Here is an 18681-nt window from a genome sequence, read left to right on the forward strand (position 1 = left end):
AATCTGCCGGCAGTGCAGGGTTTGATCCCTGGTTCAGGAAGATCCCTTGGAGAAGGGAGTCGCAACCCACTCCAGTATTCTTGCCAGGAAAATCCCATGGACAGAGAAGCCTGGCAGGCTACAGTCCATGAAGTCACAGAGTTGGACACGACTGAGCAACTTAGCACAAGGAAAAAGGTAGAATGATCCACTACTTTTGTGTTCTCCAATTAATCGTTGAAATTATTTGGGGGTTATGACAGCACTTTCTGTAGTCTATCTTTTTTTTTTTGTCTGCACCAGGTCTTTGTTGTACAGACTTGTCTGCCTTGGGGCATGTGGGATCTTAGTTCCCCCAGCAGGTATCGAACCTGCGTCCACTGCCTTGCAAGGGGACCACCAGGACCACCAGGGAAGCCCCTGTACTACTGTATTTTAAATAATCTAAATGTGACTCTGAGTTTTGTACTCAGACAACTACTGTGTACAGATTGGCCACTGGATGGAGATGGGGTCTGTGACCACAGACATCTCACTGTATGGCCTAGAAGGTCACTCGTGTGGTTGATTTAGAGTTAACAACCAGAACACAGCAATAGAGGACGTAAGTTAATTCAATCCAGCAGGTAGCACGTGGCCAGATGAATGACAGGTTTTGTAAGGAAGGTGGGATCATTCCGGCTGCAGTAGCCTGGAGGTGAAAACTGTACTGTAGGAACTGCATTCCTATTTACCAGCCATGTGTCAAGAGTGAAAAACAGGCATAACCATATACCTTTCATTGATGGAAATTGCCAAAAAACAGGTCACTTACTAAGGTGGGTCTGAAGTGACCCAGGAACGAAATGTGTGTATTTAATGTGCAGTGTAAGTCTGCACCCACAAGGGCTAAAGCAACAAAGCCCAACTTGAATAAGGCAGGAGGAAGCTGGATCACCACTGGATCCATGTCTGTAGTGCTTTGAGACTCACTGACTCCCAGGTCATGCTGGGACAGGGACTTGGAACTACCGACAAACCCTGGAGGGTATGGGGTTAAAGGAATGTGACCGGCCTCTATGCAGTTCAGTTCAGTCGCTCAGTCGTGTCTGATTCTTTGCGACCCCATGGACTGAAGCACGCCAGGCCTCCCTGTCTATCACCAACTCCTGGAATTTTCTCAAACTCATGTCCATTGTGTCGGTGATGCCATCCTGCCATCTCATCCTTTGGCGTCGCCTTCTCCTCCTGCCTTCAATCTTTCCCAGCATCGGGGTCTTTTCAAATGAGTCAGTTTTTTGCATCATGTGGCCAAAGGACTGGAGCTTCAGCTTCAGCATCAGTTCTTCCAGTGGATATTCAGGGTTGATTTCCTTTTGGATGAACTGGTTGGATCTCCTTGCAGTCCAAGAGAATCTCAAGAGTCTTCACCAACACCACAGTTCAAAAGTATCAATTCTTCAGTGCTCAGCTTTCTTTATGGTCCAACTCTCACATCCATACATGACTACTAGAAAAACCATAGCCTTGACTAGATGGATCTTTGTTGGCAAAGTAATGTCTCTGCTTTTTAATATGCTGTCTAGGTTGGTCATAGCTTTTCTTCCAAGGAGCTTTTCTTCCAAAATCAACTGTCTTTTAATTTCATAGCTGTAGTCAACATCTGCAGTGATTTTGGAGCCCAAGAAAATAAAGTCTATCACTACGCAGAGTGCCTCTATGCAGATTGTTGGGCATTTCCTGTGTCTAACTGGGTATATATCTTCCCATCTGACAAAACTGGATTTTACAAATGCTCTAGGAAATGTCCACTTGGTGCTAACAGATTAGGAAATTGTGCCTATACTTACATTAAAATTTTTTTAAAAATTATATGTTAAAGTTTGACAATTGCCTCCAAAAGAGCTGGAGACAGAGAAATAGGGTGACCAACCATCACAGTTTGTCTAGGACCAAGCAAAGGCCCAGCACATGAGATTTTCAGAGTTGATGCTGGGACAGTCTTGGAAAGCCAGACTGACTTGTCTACAGAGGATTCACTTGGAGGAAACACTTTTGTTAAGTGACATTTCCATTTGCGTATAATTTTTGTGCTGTCCCATTAAAGAAGAATGTGAGAAAGCCCCACAGTGGCCTCAGTGTTTTTCAGAGGAACTCTTTTTAGTTGGGAATGGTGGTAGAAAGCTGGAGAAACCTCCCGCAGGTGATGGCCTGGGAACCCTGAGGAGCAAGAGGAGGCAGAGAACTTGGGACTTCCTAGAAGAGCCCGCAGCCAGACGACCTGCCAGCCAGATGCTGGACTTTGTTCCACAAGACCTGGTTTAAAAACCAAGATGTGGACACAAGTTAAAGAGCATATGCACTTTGTTGTATCCTAAAATGACTTATTTTTAATTGAAGTATAGTTGATTTATAATACTGTGTTAATTTCAGGTATGCAGCAAAGTGATTCTGTTATACATTTTCTAAGATTATAATTGTGATTAGCACATACGAACTACCATATATAAAACAGACGAGCAACAAGGACCCATTACACAGCAGAGGGACTACCCTCGATATCTCACAATAAGCTGAAATGACTTACAATTTAATTGTTCAAATGTTATATAACAAATGCACCCACAGTGATTACATTTGACATTCATTGGAGTATAGTTATTTTACAGTGTTGTCTTAGTTTCTGCAGTATAGTATAGTTCACCAGCCATATGGATGTATATATATATGTATGTATATGTATATATCTGTGTGTGTACATACAGATATATATGTATCTCCCCTCCACAGATATATATGTATCTCCCCTCCTTTTGGATTTCATTCCCATTTAGGTCAACATAGAACATTGAGTGGGGTTTCCTGGCGGCTCAGATGGTAAAGAATCTGCCTGCAATGCAGGACACGTGGGTTCAATCCCTGGATCAGAAAGATCCCCTGGAGAAGGGAATGACTACCCACTCTAGTATTCCTGCCTGGAGAATTCCACAGACAGAGGAGCAAAGAGTCACGCAGCTGAACGACTTCCACACACACACAGAGCATTAAATAGAGTTCCCTGTGCTACACGGTAGGTTCTTATTCAGTTCAGTTCAGTTCAGTCGCTCAGTTGTGTCCAACTCTTTGTGACCCCATGAACTGCAGCACACCAGGTCTCCCTGTCTAGCACCAACTCCCGGAGTCTACCCAAACCCATGTCCATTGAGTCGGTGATGCCATCCAACCATCTCATCCTCTGTCGTCCCCTTCTCCTCCTGCCCTCAATCTTTCCTAGCATCAGGCTCTTTTCCAATGAGTCAGCTCTTTGCATCAGGTGGTCAAAGTGTTGAAGTTTCAGTTTCAACTTCAGTCCTTCCAATGAACACCCAGGACTGATCTCCTTTAGGATGGACTGGTTGGATCTCCTTGCAGTCCAAGAGACTCTCAAGAGTCTTCTCCAATACCATAATTCAAAAGCATCAATTCTTCTGCACTCAGCTTTCTTTATAGTCCAACTCTCACATCCATACATGACTATTGGAAAAACCATAGCCTTGACTAGATGGACCTTTGTTATCAAAGTAATGTCTCTGCCTTTTAATATGCTGTCTAGGTTAGTTATAACTTTCCTTCCATGGAGTAAGCGTCTTTTAATTTCATGGCTTCAATCACCACCTGCTCATTAGTTATCTATTTTACACCTAGCAGTGTGCAAATGTCAATCCCATTCTCCCAATTTATCCCACCCCCTCTTTTCCACTTGATGCCCATATATTTGTCTATGTATATGGGGAGTTGGTGATGGATAGGGAGGCCTGGCGTGCTGCTATTCATGGGGTTGCAAAGAGTCGGACACGACTGAGCGATTGATCTGATCTGATGTCTCTACTGTTGCTTTGCAAAATGAAGCAACTGAAAAGGATTAATTTTCAAAATATACAAATAACTTATGCAGCTCAATACCAAAAAACAAACAACCCAATCACATGCACTTTTAAGCCATTCAGGGAGGGAGATTTTCCTGTTCTTTTCCAGAGCTCTTCCTTTAGCCCAACAGAAGTAACTGGCCTTATCACAAGGGCTGTGGACAATTTTAAAAGTCAGCTGAGCCACAGGGCCAGATTCTCTATTAGGATCCTTGAAAAACAGTTACTTGACCTTATGTACTCAGCACTGTGACTTAAAGTAATTGGTTTCTTAAGCTCCTAGTCAGACTTTGTTGTTGATAACTTCAAAACTTCTCAGGTCTTTCAAAGAATAGCCCCGTTCCTCACCCTAAGTAGTGCCCTAAAACTTAACATCTGTGGCCATGATTGTAACAGCAGAGGACCACACTTAGGTATCTGAACCTTCAGTTAGGAAAAAATATTAAGTGGCCTTTGAGTCCTGTGTTGGGGCAAACTGACAGGGGGAAGAAGTGAACCCATCAAGGATGGGGTTTTGGCCACGAGACGTGTGAAGAGAGGCAGGCGCAGAGAGGCAGTGAATGCTGGCACCCATCAGTATCCTCACCAGGCAAAATGAAACGGTCCTGGGAGTGTTCTCATAGTCATCGCAAATGTTCTAAGTGTCTCAGTGATCAGCCACGGAAGCACCAAAAGGAAGGACAGACAGCCCTGGAGACAGGGGCCAGCACCTGCTTCCACTCTGAGCTAAATTCCTGGGGACACTGTTCTGTTTCTCACCTAATCTGGTGCAGTGTCCACTAGGAGGGCTTCCCACGCCCGAGGCTTTTAAATAGAAACAGGGATAGACTTTCTTTTTTTGGGCTCCAAAATCACTGTGGAAGGTGCCTGCAGCCACAAAATGAAGACACTTGCTCCTTGGAAGAAAAGCTATGACAAACCTAGATAGCATATTAAAAAGCAAAGACATCACTCTGCTGAAAAAGGTCCATGTAGTCAAAGCTATGGTTTTTCCGGTAGTCATGTATGGATGTGAGAGTTCACCCATAAAGGAGGCTGAGCACTGAAGAATTGATGCTTTTGAACTGTGGTGTTGGAGGAGACTCTTGAGAGTCCCTTGGGCTGCAAGGAGATCCAACCAGTCCATCCTAAAGGAGATCAGTCCTGGGTGTTCATTGGAAGGACTGATGCTGAAGCTGAAACTTCAATACTTTGGCCACCTGATGCAGAGAAATGACTCATTGGAAAAATCCCTGCTGCTGGGAAAGATTGAAGGTAGGAGGAAAAGGGGACAACAGAGGGTGAGATACAAATTTTTACACAGGTTTCTGGCACTTGATATGAATATACATGTGTCAGTGGAGGGACTAGCTTACCAGAGCATGGTGCAGTGTATGAAAACCTGTGAAATTTCAACTTGAATCGTGGGTTCCAGTCTCTGTAGATGCTATGAAAGTCACTCTCTGTCACTGTCTTAACTAGGAACATTGCAAAACTGGACAGGGGTATTTCTAGGCTCCTTCAAGGTTTAACCAAGCCTTTGTGATTCTTCTTTCTCCTTGCTTTCTGCAACACAGCCCTTAGTGAAAGTTTCCATTTCTCTCAGAGCCAAGCCCAGCAGAGGAGAAGCTGAGTGGGAAAAAGTTGTTGAGTGCAGGAGGCAAGGCTGCCAGAGGAAGAGAGGAGCCACTTATATGTATGGGAGTGGCAAGGAGAACTGGTGAGTTGCCTTGATGAAAAGAAGTGAAATTTTCCTTGATGAAATTTGAAATTTCTATTCAGTGACTTAAAAGTCTGATTGGAAGATAGAAATAAGAGAGAACACATTTTGATTCTTCCATTCAAAAATGAATACTATTTACAAAGTGCTATAGACCCTGATTGGAGAAGGCAATGGGACCCCCAATCTAGTACTCTTGCCTGGAGAATCCCATGGACAGAGGAGCCTGGTGGGCTATAGTCCATGGGGTCGCTAAGAGTCGGACACGACTGAGCGACCTCACTTTCACTTTTCACTTTCATACATTGGAGAAGGAAATGGCAACCCACTCCAGTGTTCTTGCCTGGAGAATCCAAGGGACGGGGGAGCCTGGTGGGCTGCCGTCCATGGGGTCACATAGGGTTGGACATGACTGAAATGACTTAGCAGCAGTAGCAGCAGCAGCATAGCAGCAGCAGCATAAACCCTGATGCTGGGAAAGATTGAGGGCAGGAGGAGAAGGGGACGACAGAGGATGAGATGGTTGGATGGCATCACCGACTCAATGGACATGGGTTTGGGTAAACTCTGGGAATTGGTGATGCACAGGGAGGCCTGGCATGCTGTGGTTCATGGAGTCGCAAAGAGTCGGACATGACTGAGCAACTGAACTGAACTGAATGTTAATACTGTTAATGTTATAGCAGAAAGTGAAGAAGAACTAAAGAGCCTCATGATGAAAGTGAAAGAGGAGAGTGAAAAAGTTGGCTTAAAACTCAACATTCAGAAAACTAAGATCATGGCATCCCGTCCCATCACTTCATGGCAAATAGATGGGAAAACAGTGGAAACAGTGGCAGACTTTATGTTTTTGGGCTCCAAAATCACTGCAGATGATGACTGCAGCCATGAAATTAAAAGACACTTACTCCTTGGAAGGGAAGTTAGGACCAACCTAGACAGCATATTCAAAAGCAGAGACATCACTTTGCCAACAAAGTTCGTCTAGTCAAGACTATGGTTTTTCCAGTAGTCACATATGGATGTGAGAGTTGGACTGTAAAGAAAGCTGAGCACTGAAGAACTGATGCTTTTAAACTGTGGTGTTGGAGAAGACTCTTGAGAGTCCCTTGGACTGCAAGGAGATCCAACCAGTCCATCCTAAAGGAGATCAGTCCTGAATATTCATTGGAAGGACTGATACTGAAGCTGAAACTCCAGTACTTTGCCCACTTGATGCAAAGAACTGACTCACTGGAAAGGACCCTGATGCTGGGAAAGATTGAAGGCAGGAGGAGAAGGAGACGACAGAGGACGAGATGGTTGGATGGTTGGTTGGTAATGGACAGGGAGGCCTGGCGTGCTGCAGTCCATGGGGTCACAAAGAGTCAGACACGACTGAGAGACTGAACTGAACTGAACTGAATGTTAATAAATAAAATGTGACTGCTTTTCATCTGATATTATTAAGAAAAGAGCAACTTTTGGTCCCATGTGGCCATACTAATTTAACCTGTATTATTTCATGCTTAATGAAACACCCATAATGGTTCTGTGCTTAAACCATTTTTCTGGATTTGTGCTGTCTAAGGGTAAAGCTGTAACATCAGGCTCCACCATTGTTCAACTGACCCAGAGTTCAGATTTCTTGGCTCCTTACTCTTCACCATTATTTGTTCTGTTTCTTTCTCTTGGAAAGTGTACAACTCTTCTCTGACTCCACCTATGGAAATCTTGTCAGTTGAATCTGTTCCCTCTTCTGAAAGCGCATCTTAGAACTCCCAGTCAGAATTCACTGCCCTTCCTATGGGAATATTTTGACCATACACACACGACATTGCATTATAGTCAGCTATTTGCCCATCTTTCTGCTGAACTGTAATTTATGCCAGGGTGTTTAAAGTGTTAGTCACTGAGTCATGTCTGACTCTTCGAAACCCCATGGACTGTAGCCCACCGGACTCCTGTGTCCTTGGGATTTTCCAGGCAAGGATACTGGAGTGGATAGCCTTTCCCTTCTCCAGGGGATCTTCCCAACCCAAGGATCGAACTCAGGTCTCCTGCATTGCAGGCAGATTCTTTACCATCTGAACCATCTAGGAAGAGAGTGGCAAAAAGAAGGCATTCATCTTAGCTATTAATCAAATTAAATTGATGTGACATCCATCACAGTGGGTTCTATTAGTAACAGAAGGCTATGCTGTGGACTTCCCGGCACTTTGAACAACTGACCATCAGCACAGCAAGGCTATGTGCATCTAAATCAAATTCCAGAGTTAGTGCTGAGATTCCCTAATTTTGTTTTGGTCAGAAACCTGCTGTCATGGAGGGGGCAGAAGAGGCTTTCGGAGTGAGGGAGCCGAGATAAGGGGATGGTGCTGTGCCAATGGAAGGGAATCATTCCAGAATCACAGGATTCATGACTTTGGCCAATGTGGTGGTCTTCCCACATCCCCTTGGCCTGGAGTGCCTGCTGCCATCTCCCCGAGCCTCCCCTTTGGCCCCGGGAGCCTTTTCTTGGCAGATGCAGGATTCCAGAGCTCTTGGGAGCTTGCATAGCCTGGCACTCTTATTCTTAGCAAAGGCTGATTGGGACAAGAGCATGAAAGCCCTGTTACCTAATCACCCAGTACCCAATAAGTACCTTTTCCTAAGATGCTACCTTCACTCCAGAACTCCCTCCAAAATCAGGCAGGGAATTGGCTGTGGCCTGAAATCTCAGTGTCACGTGACTTCTTCCTTTCCCCCAGTTGGCTTCCCCCACTCCCTGGCTTCCTCGGAGAAATCGTGCTTTAATAAATTGCATGTGTAACGGTGTCTCAACATCTGCTTCTGGAGCATCTTCTTCGAGACAGAATTCCAACTGATGGTTTTCTAAGGGAAGCTTCTCGCTGGAAAGGTGAAAGGCAAGTGGGACCCTGCCTCTGGCCTGCAGTGTCCTGAAATGCTGTGTATGGGCCCCTCCACCCTCCACAGCACCCTCCTTCCGAGGGGACTTTCCGCCAACCTGTCATGGGGATTGCGGGTGCAAACTGGAGGCGGCCACCGAAATCCCACCTAGGCTGTGGAGGGTGCTTTAAGTGGGCGGCACCATAGGAGGTTTCCAGAAGTTTCAAAAACTCACATAGTCCTCCATAAATAGTTCCATATCTAACTCAACTGAAATAGATTTAGTCAAAGGTAAAATGTATGTTTTTTCCTCTCATCACACTACAAGGTTTTTTAATGTCTCGATTCAAGCCAAGATGAAAATTGGAAGCACTACAGGCTTTTTTTTTTTTTTTTTCCTTTTTAGGAAATTATTCTTGGGAAATGGTTCTCTTAAAAAAGCTGGTTCTAGTGAGTTTTTTGTTTTTGTTTTTTTTTTTGCCCAGTTTTCAGACATCCCTTTAGAACTTTAGATAAAAGTCCAGACTCTAGATGTATATTCTTTTCAAACTGGACAACATAAGAGTCTTGCTTTCGGTGAAGTGAGAAGAAAGCAAGAAAGAGAGAAGACAGATGACTTGCTGAAGAGTCACTCACGTTATTTTTTATTTTAGGCTAAAGGATCAATAGCATCGACCATCTTCCATTACAAATTAGCTGTGTTCTTTGACGAAATCTCAAAAGGTAGATTGCAGAATCCACTCCGTAGAACCTGACTGTGTAAAAACATTTGTTCACTGGATGAGAGGGAGCTGAGGTGACAAAAAACATATTTTGTCAAGACTAGTGATTTGCCCTGGTCCCCTCATTTGCATGCATGCTCAGTCGCTTCATTCGTGTCCAACGCTTTGCAACCCCATGGACTGTAGCCCGCCAGGCTCCTCTGTCCATGGGATTCTCCAGGCTAGAATACTGGAGTGGGGTTCCTTGCCCTCCTCCAGGGGATCTTCCCCACCCAAGGATTGAACCCATGTCTCCAGTGTCTCCTGCATGGCAGGTGGATTCTTTACCTCTGAGCTACCACGTAAGCCCCATTCCCCCATTTACCCTCAGAAATTTCCAGAAATGCTTAGATTATCCACTTATTAAAACATGCATAATAAAGTCTGTCCCCTGTGACAGAAATCTCATGGATGCTGATTCTAGAATTTTCGTTCTCACCTGTCAGCTCTTTAATCATGCCTTTATGATGCCTCACCTTCTCTTGTGAATTCTATCAGATCTGCAACATCATCTGATTAGTGATATTTCCCCAAATGGAAAAAAAAAAAAAAAAACAGGTTAACATCACCAAAGTGAAAAATATTGCCTTAAAATTTAAGTTACTTCGTGTGTTCATCCTCTTTTTACTCATTTTCTTCTTTCATCATTTTTAAAGACTGACTGAATGAATCCAATCTCTACTGTGTATGGTCCTGCAAGAACTAACACTTGCCAGAGTATTAGCCTGTGATTAAATTTGTGCAGTGTATTACTTGATACTCAAAGGAATCTACACGTGTACCTCTATGCCCACGGAAGACTAACTTGGGAAAAATGTAGCCTAATGAAAAATGCATGCGCTGAGCATGAGAAGAGCTGTGTTGAGACTCAACCCACCTCTTTCTAGCTCTGAGGCTTTGAGAAAATCACTCGCTGTCTCTGGCTTCCACTTCGTCAACCCTAAGGTGCAACTAATTATGCCTTTTGGCTCTGAGCATCCAGTTAATCACATTTCTGAAGAGCTTTGTAAGCCGAGACGTGTTAGTGTCAGCCTCTCAGTCGTGTCTGACTCTTTTGTGACCCCGTGGACTGTAGCCCTCTAGGCTCCTCTGTCCATGGGAGTCTCCAGGCAAGAATACTGGAGTGGGTTGCCATTCCCTTCTCCAGGGGATCTTCCTGACCCAGGGATGGAACCGAGGTCTCCTCTTTGCAGGTGAATTGTTTACTATCTGAGCCACCAGGGAAGCCCTATGAGCTGAGAAAGAACAGTCACATATTAGTTTACTAATAAGAGCTGAGACTGGAAATATGCATTAAAATAATAAGAATTAAAGTTCATTTGTAACAAACAGACCATCCATTTATAATCTTTCATAGATCTACCTGAGAATTAATTTTCTGAGGGGCTATGATGTGTCAGGCATCCCTCCAGAAACTTGTGGGGAACCAGACAGGTGTGATCGAGTTCTGCAGTGAAGCACAGACAGTAATTGATAAAACATGAGGATTCATGTAACTTATCAGTTTAGACCATGCTAAATGACATACAAAGTGAGAGGGAATGAAATGGTACCATGTGGGCTAAACCTGGACCCTGCTGAGGGGTCCAGCCAGCAGACGAAGACCTGAAGGAAAAGACTGCAGACAGAAGGGACAGCTCATGCAGACCCTCAGGAGGGATACAGTCAGGTCTTAAAGGCTGCATTTTTCCCTTGCTCGTTCTTCTTCATCTTTGAGTTTACCTATTTTATTAGGGGGCTTTTATATCCAACCTCCTGGGAGGTCTATCTGAGTCTACCCACCTGGAGGAAGACCAGGTGGACCTGAATAACTCCTCACCCTTTCCTGCCTTCAGAGTTCAAGATCCCTAAACAGCAACAGCTGAACCCAGGATCAAGGAGAGGGGATGCACAGGAGCCTGGAACCCAAAACTCAGGAAGAGGTCTGGACCTTATGTGGCTTCTTCATTGTCTCAAGTCCTGAACCCCTGGAGCCCAGGGTCTTTTCTTGGGGCGGGGGGGGCGGGCACATACTCTTCTGATTGAAGAGGAAAGCTTTGCTTCATGAGAAAGAAGAGGACCCAAGGATGGAGGCAGATGCTTGTTCCCTCTGGGGAAGTGATCAGGGAACGATTATGCCTTGGCTCAGAATCAAGGGGAAAAGTAGGAGAAAGGGGCAGGTCTCGGACCTTTTCCCCCCAAAGCAGAATAACTCCTCACCCTTTCCTGCCTTCATTGAGTTCAAGATCCCTAAACAGCAACAGCTGAACCCAGGATCAAGGAGAGGGGATGCACAGGAGCCTGGAACCCAAAACTCAGGAAAAGTTAACACATCACTTTTTTTCATCAAATCAAGTCACTCCCTGGTGTCTCTGACGTGAAGCAGCTGCAGGGCCCTGGGCTCTGCCCAGGTTCTGGGGTAGGGGACTGTGTGAGCGTATCAGTGTCTCCATGGTGACAGTCTTTGCATCCCACCCGGTGTTGCGTCTGGACCAGCATCGGGGAATCTCACTGGGGAAAGTGCCTGTGGGAGTCTTATCCCTTAGGATTTACCAGGGTCCACAGGGCAGAAAAGCCTGGTGGGCTACAGTCCATAGGATCACAAAGAGTCTGACATGACTGCAGCGACTTAGCATGCACTCGGGTCACAGGATGGGGGTAACTGACAAGAACCACGGACTGGTCTCCCTAGGTGTGATGACTACCAGAAACTGGTGGGGTAGGAAGGACACGCTGATACATTCCAGGAAGAAGCCCACTGCTCCCATTGCCAGAGGCTGAGAGCTCACCCCTTAGACCCTGGCTTCAAGGACGGAGTTCTGACTGTTTCTCACAGAAGTGCGAAACCCTGTGGACTGATGCTGGCCAGTTCCAACACTGAACTTCAAGTACAACTTCCACGCTGTGAAAGAAACTGGTTTTACCCGCGTCTATCCACTTTTATGCTTTTTGATCAAGGAAAACAAAGGCTATAGGAACAAATCAATACGGCCGTAAGAGGGGCTGAGTTGGAAACACAGTGTCCCTCTGCCACACTTGCATATATGAATGCCTGATAAAGACTGAGGGCGTCAGAGGATGAGGTGGCTGGACGGCATCACCGATACAGCGGACTTGAACTTGGGTAAACTCCGGGCCATGGTGAGGGACAGGGAGGCCTGGCATGCTGCAGCCCGTGGGGTCTCAAAAAGGCAGACACGCCTGGGAGACTGAACAGCAGCAACGTATTTGATGCTTGCGTGTGTCTATATGGGTTCATTCCAATTTTCCCAGGGGAGAGGATTTTGTTACTCTTCACCTGTAGAGGAAAGAGGGGAGAGGAGGGGAGAACAGGAGTGAAGGAGAGCTTGTGAGAAAAGATAACCCGGTTATTTATTTATAGTTTATTTCCGCAAAGGGACCTTTGCAAGGGCTTTGATAAGAGGGGCCAGAGTTTCTTAAAGATTAACCGGCCTCCTTTAAGAGGGCATTGGCCTTCTTTCACGCAGGTGTCTGGAGGATGCAGGACTGGGTGGCCCTCAGAACCTTGCTGGTCTGTAGATCCCCTTAAGACACACTGCTGACATCATGGCCTCCTTTCTCAGATTCCCCTCTCTCTCTCTCTCTCTCTCTCTCTCTCACTTTTCTCTCCTTCCCTCCCTCCCTCCCTCCTTGCCCGTCCCTCCCTCCCTTCGCCCAATCTCCCCCAGTCTCCTTCTCCCTCTCTTCAGCTCCTTCAGGTAAATCCTACTCCAACTTGCACCAACTTGTTTTTGACTGACAGTGAACAGCGAAGAGAGCTTTCTTGCTTTGGAGCACACCTCAGGACCCAGCCTTCCCCAGGCAGCCGGCGTGGACGGTCCCTTCCCTGGCCTTGTCCTAAGTCCACATCTAGCCAGGCATCTGCGTTCACCCGTCCTTGCAGGTAAGAGTTGCAAGCTTGTTGGTCATTACTGGAGCATGCTGCACCCTGAAGGAATTTCTGAAAAAAAAAAAAAAAAAAAAACCAACTTTCCTTCGAAAGGTAATGAAAAAAGTATGACTCTGTTGAAACTGACTGAAATCATTCAAGACGTCCAAACTTATCTGAGGGAATTTACAAGTGCTGTTTGCTGTGGAAAACAGGTTTTTACTTAATGATGGGGCTAAAAAAAAAAAGGCTTTATTCATGCCCGTAAAACAATATCCAGATGTTATCTTGTATACTGTGGGTAGAAGCGCTCTAGATGGAGGGAGAAGGCTTACTCTCTTTGCAAGGTTTTTTTTTCCCCCTTCTAGTGTCTGTGAGAGCAAGTTTGTTATGGATTTTCAGTGATTATATAGTGTTTTGTTTTGTTTTGCGTCGTTCTTTGGTAGTTATTTTCCTTTGTCGGTGGAGAAATCAGTTTAAGTTGGCGTAAGGGGAAACCTCTCCAGAATATTTTAAAATCTTTTACCTATCCTTACGAGAAAATAGTTATGTAAGTTTTCCATGGTAGGTATGAGGAATGTAAACAGTTCTGACTATGGCAACATTAGGAACCTGGTTCACAACCCATGGCTAATGTGTTTTATAGTCTGTGTGTAATTTCATGGGCGTCTAGACTGCTGTCGGCTAATCAGTGTTATACTGGGTGCAATTTCCATATTGTTCTTGTGAATCTGGTTTTTTATCTCCTCTCTCCACTTCCGCATTTAGTTGCCCAAAGGAAATAAGGACGTGTTGTTCAATAGATGTCTCTTGACCTCATGAGTTCTTTAAGTCACAGGTTAGGAAGCTTACAACAAATGCAGTGTTCCACTCGGTAAAACCAAGGACCAAAATTTGGTCCTTCAAATTCAACTCAAACCTTCAGACTGAATTCTTCTTATCAGAAAATATCTTAATCTTTTTTTTAACCTATAGGAAGGATTTTGAAAAAAAAAGTGACAAGTGATTCTTGAAGTTCTTTTTTTGAGATTCTCAAAATCACACTGACACACACACAGTTAATCCTAGATCCTATTCCATTCTGCCTTCTCTCATAAATGTTTAAACAAATATGGAACAATCAGCAACAGCCTTAGGTGACCAATTCTTTCACAAAATTGCCCTAAAAATCAAAAGAGAAGAGTCAAATGCAATCATCATGCATATTCAGATGCCATCATTTTATGAAAATTTAGGAGATTTCCAGTTGAACAACTAAGCACTTACCTTGCACACAGCTCCCCTTGGTGCTGTTCTTGTTCTGGGTTTTATTCTGTAGCAGTTTTCCTTCTTCCCTAGTGATAAATATAATAAATGGCCAGGCAGGGAGTGACCCAGAGGTCGTATGACAAGTCTCTTTAAAAGTCTAGAAGGTAGAAGAGTTTCACCAAATCCCCGGTAGTGGTGTCTCAGAAATACTAATGAAATAATGGGCCTGACAGGTTCTCATTGAGTTAAATAAATGCCCAAGTCATTTGGGGGTTTCCTAGAAGTAGACTTAGCTGGATTTCGTGATTCTGGTGGCTTAAGGAAAACATAACTTTAAAAAGTCCTCCCGCCCTCTCATCCCTCCTCCCCCAGTCAACCGTTGTGGTCATTTTCCAGAAAATGCTCCTTTCCCCTATTTCCTCTCCTGACACTTAGAGCCAGTGCAGACAGCCAGTGTTTGAGGGGGAAAGAGACAGAGTGAGACCCCAGGCTTCCCACGCCCACCGTCCAGAAGAGCCAACAAAAGCAGCGCTGCCGGCTCCTTCCACTCTCTCTCTGCCCTTGCGTGGAGGAACTCTTAAAGGGATTGAACTTTCTTGTTTGGGGATGTGTGCATGTGTAATTATATACCTGAATGACAACATGCCTGGTACAAGGAAAACCACCACTGTGTGGCTTGAGGCAGCCGAGAGAGGAGAGGCAAACTTTTTCAGACTTTGTCACTAAATGTCAAGACTCTGAAGCCTCCTTTCCTGCCACACCCCCCTCTCATCACTCAGAGACACGGGGCAGCCACTGACTTTACTTCCTGACTCTGCTTCAGGGTTGTTTGTCGAGTGTGTTTGCCTGGTGGATGCATCAGAACCTTAGAGGCGGCACAAAAGGCCAAAGAATGAGGCATGAGCTTGCTAGAGTCGCTGACGACCGGCCCCTGGGGACGCTTGCTTAAGGCATATAAGCCTCCCTGATCATTTCCTTCAGCCTTCACTCTGTAAGGAATTCAGCTCCCGTCTTCTCCCCTGCAACCTGTGAAGCACTTCATGCCAGAGTCGATCAGGTACTGCGCCAATCCTGCTGTTTCCATTCTTCTTTCAAGTAAAAAGAATTCTGCTCCTCAAAGCGGTAGTTAGCTATGGCCAGGGTTAAGGTTAGCTTATGTGCTTGTGAAGCAGAGTGTGTTGCTTATTAATGGGTACATGAGATGCATATCAGGGAGAAGCAGTTCTTCGTTCTCCTCTCTCCTGCTCTTCACCTTCCTTGGATGCAAACATCTTGGGAGTGGGGCTGGGGTGCCTTGGGAGTGGCTGGGGGCTGGATACAGAGAGGGAAGAGGCAGGAGAGGCGTGGAGTGATACAAGCAGGAGGGGAGCTTGCTCTGGGCATCTCAAGGAGGAGGTGGCACTGTGGAAGGGGGCAGGTTTGAGCCCAGACGCCTTGCTCTTTGCTGCCATGCAGGTGGCTTCCTGCGTCAGTTTTAACGACCAGGGAAAGCCTACGGTGGCCAGAAGCAGTAGCTCCAGAAGTGACAGATCCTCCCACAGCTAAAGGAGTGAAGGGCAGCCTGCTTGGCCACCTGGAGTGGAGAATTGAGAGAAGAGAAAAATAACTTAGAATCTAAAAGCAAATGTCCCGGGAAAGAAGCTTTATTTGCTAAATGTGATTTTGTTAGGATGAAAGGAGAAAAATGAGCACATACTCATTCCTGGTGGAAGACAAAACAAGATAAGGGAGCCTGGGGGACGTCCCTGGTGGCCCACTGGTTGAGATTTCATCCTTCCAATGCAGGGGGCCTGGGTTCAATCCCTGATTGGGGAACAAAGATCCTACATGCCCTGCAGCATAGCTAAATGATGTTTTTTTTTTAATTTTTTTTTTTAAAGTGGGGGAGGCTGAGAATCTGTCCTCCCTGCAAAATGCTGGTTGAGCCAATGCAGGCAGTGGTGTGGGCAATTTTGCTCACAATGCAGCTGAGTCCACATGGAGGTTCCCACCGTATCCCCAAGGCTTTTTACCCAAAAACATTTCTGCTCTTATAAACAAGGTCAGAGCTTGTGAGGAGCCTGTGTACCTGACTTCCCTTCAGCTGGTACTGTGAATTAACTGGTGAAGGCATCCATTAAACAAGAGTCACCACAATCCAACTGGACTCTACAAGTTCACACCTGGCCTAATTCGAGAATAGTTCTTCCACACCTAAAACTCTATAGCACAGAATCCCAGGTATTTCCATCATGCTTCCAAGATGAGCCAGGGTTTCCTGATCAGGGTTCACAGTATCAGAAGACACACGAGAAGGACAAGGTGTTGATTTGAAGCACTAAAACATACCTGTCTGTAGGAACACACCTGTCCACAGGAAAGAGTGAAGTAGAAGAGCATGTCTGTGCTACCTGAGGGCTGAGGACTCGGAGGACTTCAGTAATCCCTCTTAAAAGGAATTAGCGAGCAATAGAATAGGGCTTCCCAGGTGGTGCTAATGGTAAAGACCTATCTGCCAATGCAGCAGACATAAAAGCCCATGGGTTCCATCCCTGGATCGGGAAGATCCCCTGGAGGAGGAAATGGCGACCCACTCCAGTACTCTTGCCTGGGAAATCCCATGGACAGAGGAGCCTGGCAGGTTACAGTCCATGGGGTCGCAAAGAGTTGGACATGACTGAAGCAACTTAGCACGTAGCGATAGAAGAAGCCCAGTTTGGTTCTGTTCTTCCGCATGACCCTACAGCTCAGCTTCAGAGCAATCTAAAAGCATATTGATCCACATTAAACAAGGCAAGCAGTTCCTTTCCTACAGGAAAGGAATGTGTCTGAAGCCACATGGCTGCATTGACTATGTAGGCTCCCATTCAGGGTTCTGAGTTCAGAGAAATGACAGCCAGGGCCTGACCCTGTCCCTCTGATTACAAATCACACTAATCCTCAGAGTCACCGTCAGAGCTGTCGGAATACAAAGGAGGTGGCTCTGAGGAGGAAAGCTGCAGAAAAGGATTCAGTATTTGGGGTGTTTTGAGGGTCCAGATGGCTGGCTTTGGGTTTCAATCCACAACCTGTTTCAGCAGAAATTACCCTGCAGTGGGGCTGATAACTATGAACTTCTTGTGAGTTGAGAAAACTCTCCCAGGACCAGAGGCTGATCAAGACTTTATGGATCTTCAAGATTATGCAATTTAGAGGGCCCTCTTTAAGAAAAAGGAGTGCAAGATTATGACTATAAAATTGGGCACAAGCTCTGGAGAGAGTTGGTGCAGGGAGGAGCCCTGAAGCTCGCATTTGTCACGTCTGACTCTTTGTGAACCTATGGACACTAACCTGCTCAGCTCCTCTGACCGTAAGATTCTGCAGGCAAGAATACTGGAGTGGGTTGCCATTTCCTCCTCCAGGGGATCTTGCCAACCCAGGGAAGGAACCCGTATGTTTTGCATTGGCGGATGGATTCTTTACCACTGCGACACCTGGAAAGAAAGATCTTTTGTTGTTGTTGTTGTTCAGCTGCTAGGTTGTGTCCGACTCTTTGTGACCCCATGGACTGCAGCATGCCAGTCCTCCACATCCCTCACTATCTCCTGGAGTTTGCCCAAGTTTATGTCCATTGAGTTGGTGATGCTATCCAACCATTCACCCTCTGAAAGGCATCAATAAAACACTTCGAACAGGCCTGAGGCTTTGCCTAGCAAAATATCTACGTGTCTGTCTAGGGACAGCCTCTTCTATTTCTATGAATGCTGTGTTCAATTCCAATAGTAGTTATCAGTGTCATTTCTCAGTGTGAATGCTGGCTAAACCCATGCCTGCCAGGTCAAATAATGCTCTTACTCAGTAATGTTTCCGTCTTCAAATATTTGCAGATTTGTATCTTGTTCATCTTCATATCCTTTGCCAAAGAATGTAAGGTTGGCTCTCCAAATGAATCTGGCTTTCTTACTTCCTGAGTTATTCTTTGTCTACCTTTCAAAAATATATTTGAGAAGCTTATCATTAGCTTTGAAATATCATGAAATTTGACATCATCTCTACTCTTCCTACCAACCTCATCCCCAAATACTTGCAACAAGTTAAAGAAAATATGTGAGCACAGGAGCCCCTGGATCCTGTGTCAAGAGCCATCTAACAACTAAAGAATGTCTTCTTCCTATTTTCAAAAGTCCAAAGGAATGGAACAAATGGAAGGAATCTATGTATAAGCGAAAAGTGAGCTACATCACTTGCAGACATATATTTGCAACTGACAAAGGCAGTGTGTGTGTGTGTGTGTGTGTGTGTGTGTGTGTTTAGCCATGGTGGCTCAGATGGTAAAGACTCTGCCTGCAATGTGGGAGACCCAGATTCGATCCCTGGGTTGAGAAGATCCCCTGGAGAAGGGAACACACTCCAGTA

General features: G+C 45.4%; 1 protein-coding gene and 1 long non-coding RNA gene across 4 annotated transcripts in view; one reads left to right on the top strand and one right to left on the bottom strand.

Annotated features, from left to right (window-relative positions):
* Positions 1–8973: 8973 nt before the first annotated feature.
* LOC107132222 (uncharacterized) lies at positions 8974–14859 on the bottom strand. Of its 2 annotated transcripts, XR_003036450.2 has the most exons (4): positions 14326–14859; positions 12971–13131; positions 10069–12468; positions 8974–9703 (listed from the first exon to the last, which is right to left on the bottom strand). It is a non-coding gene; the product is annotated as an uncharacterized lncRNA (long non-coding RNA). The 2 variants fall into 2 exon arrangements; XR_003036449.2 differs by having other exon boundaries at positions 8974–12468.
* The window catches only part of KCNJ15 (potassium inwardly rectifying channel subfamily J member 15), a 57537-nt gene continuing 51842 nt past the window's right edge, over positions 12987–18681 (top strand). Inside the window, exon 1 of one of the 2 annotated variants that reach the window (XM_024989534.2) lies at positions 12987–13074. The gene's annotated coding sequence lies outside the window, so the exon portion shown is untranslated. Of the gene's footprint in view, positions 13075–15122; positions 15365–18681 lie in introns of those variants that run through there. The other variant, XM_024989551.2, reaches the window with a different exon arrangement.

Source organism: Bos taurus, chromosome 1 (assembly GCF_002263795.3).
Source record: "Bos taurus isolate L1 Dominette 01449 registration number 42190680 breed Hereford chromosome 1, ARS-UCD2.0, whole genome shotgun sequence".
Classification (NCBI taxonomy): domain Eukaryota; kingdom Metazoa; phylum Chordata; class Mammalia; order Artiodactyla; family Bovidae; genus Bos; species Bos taurus.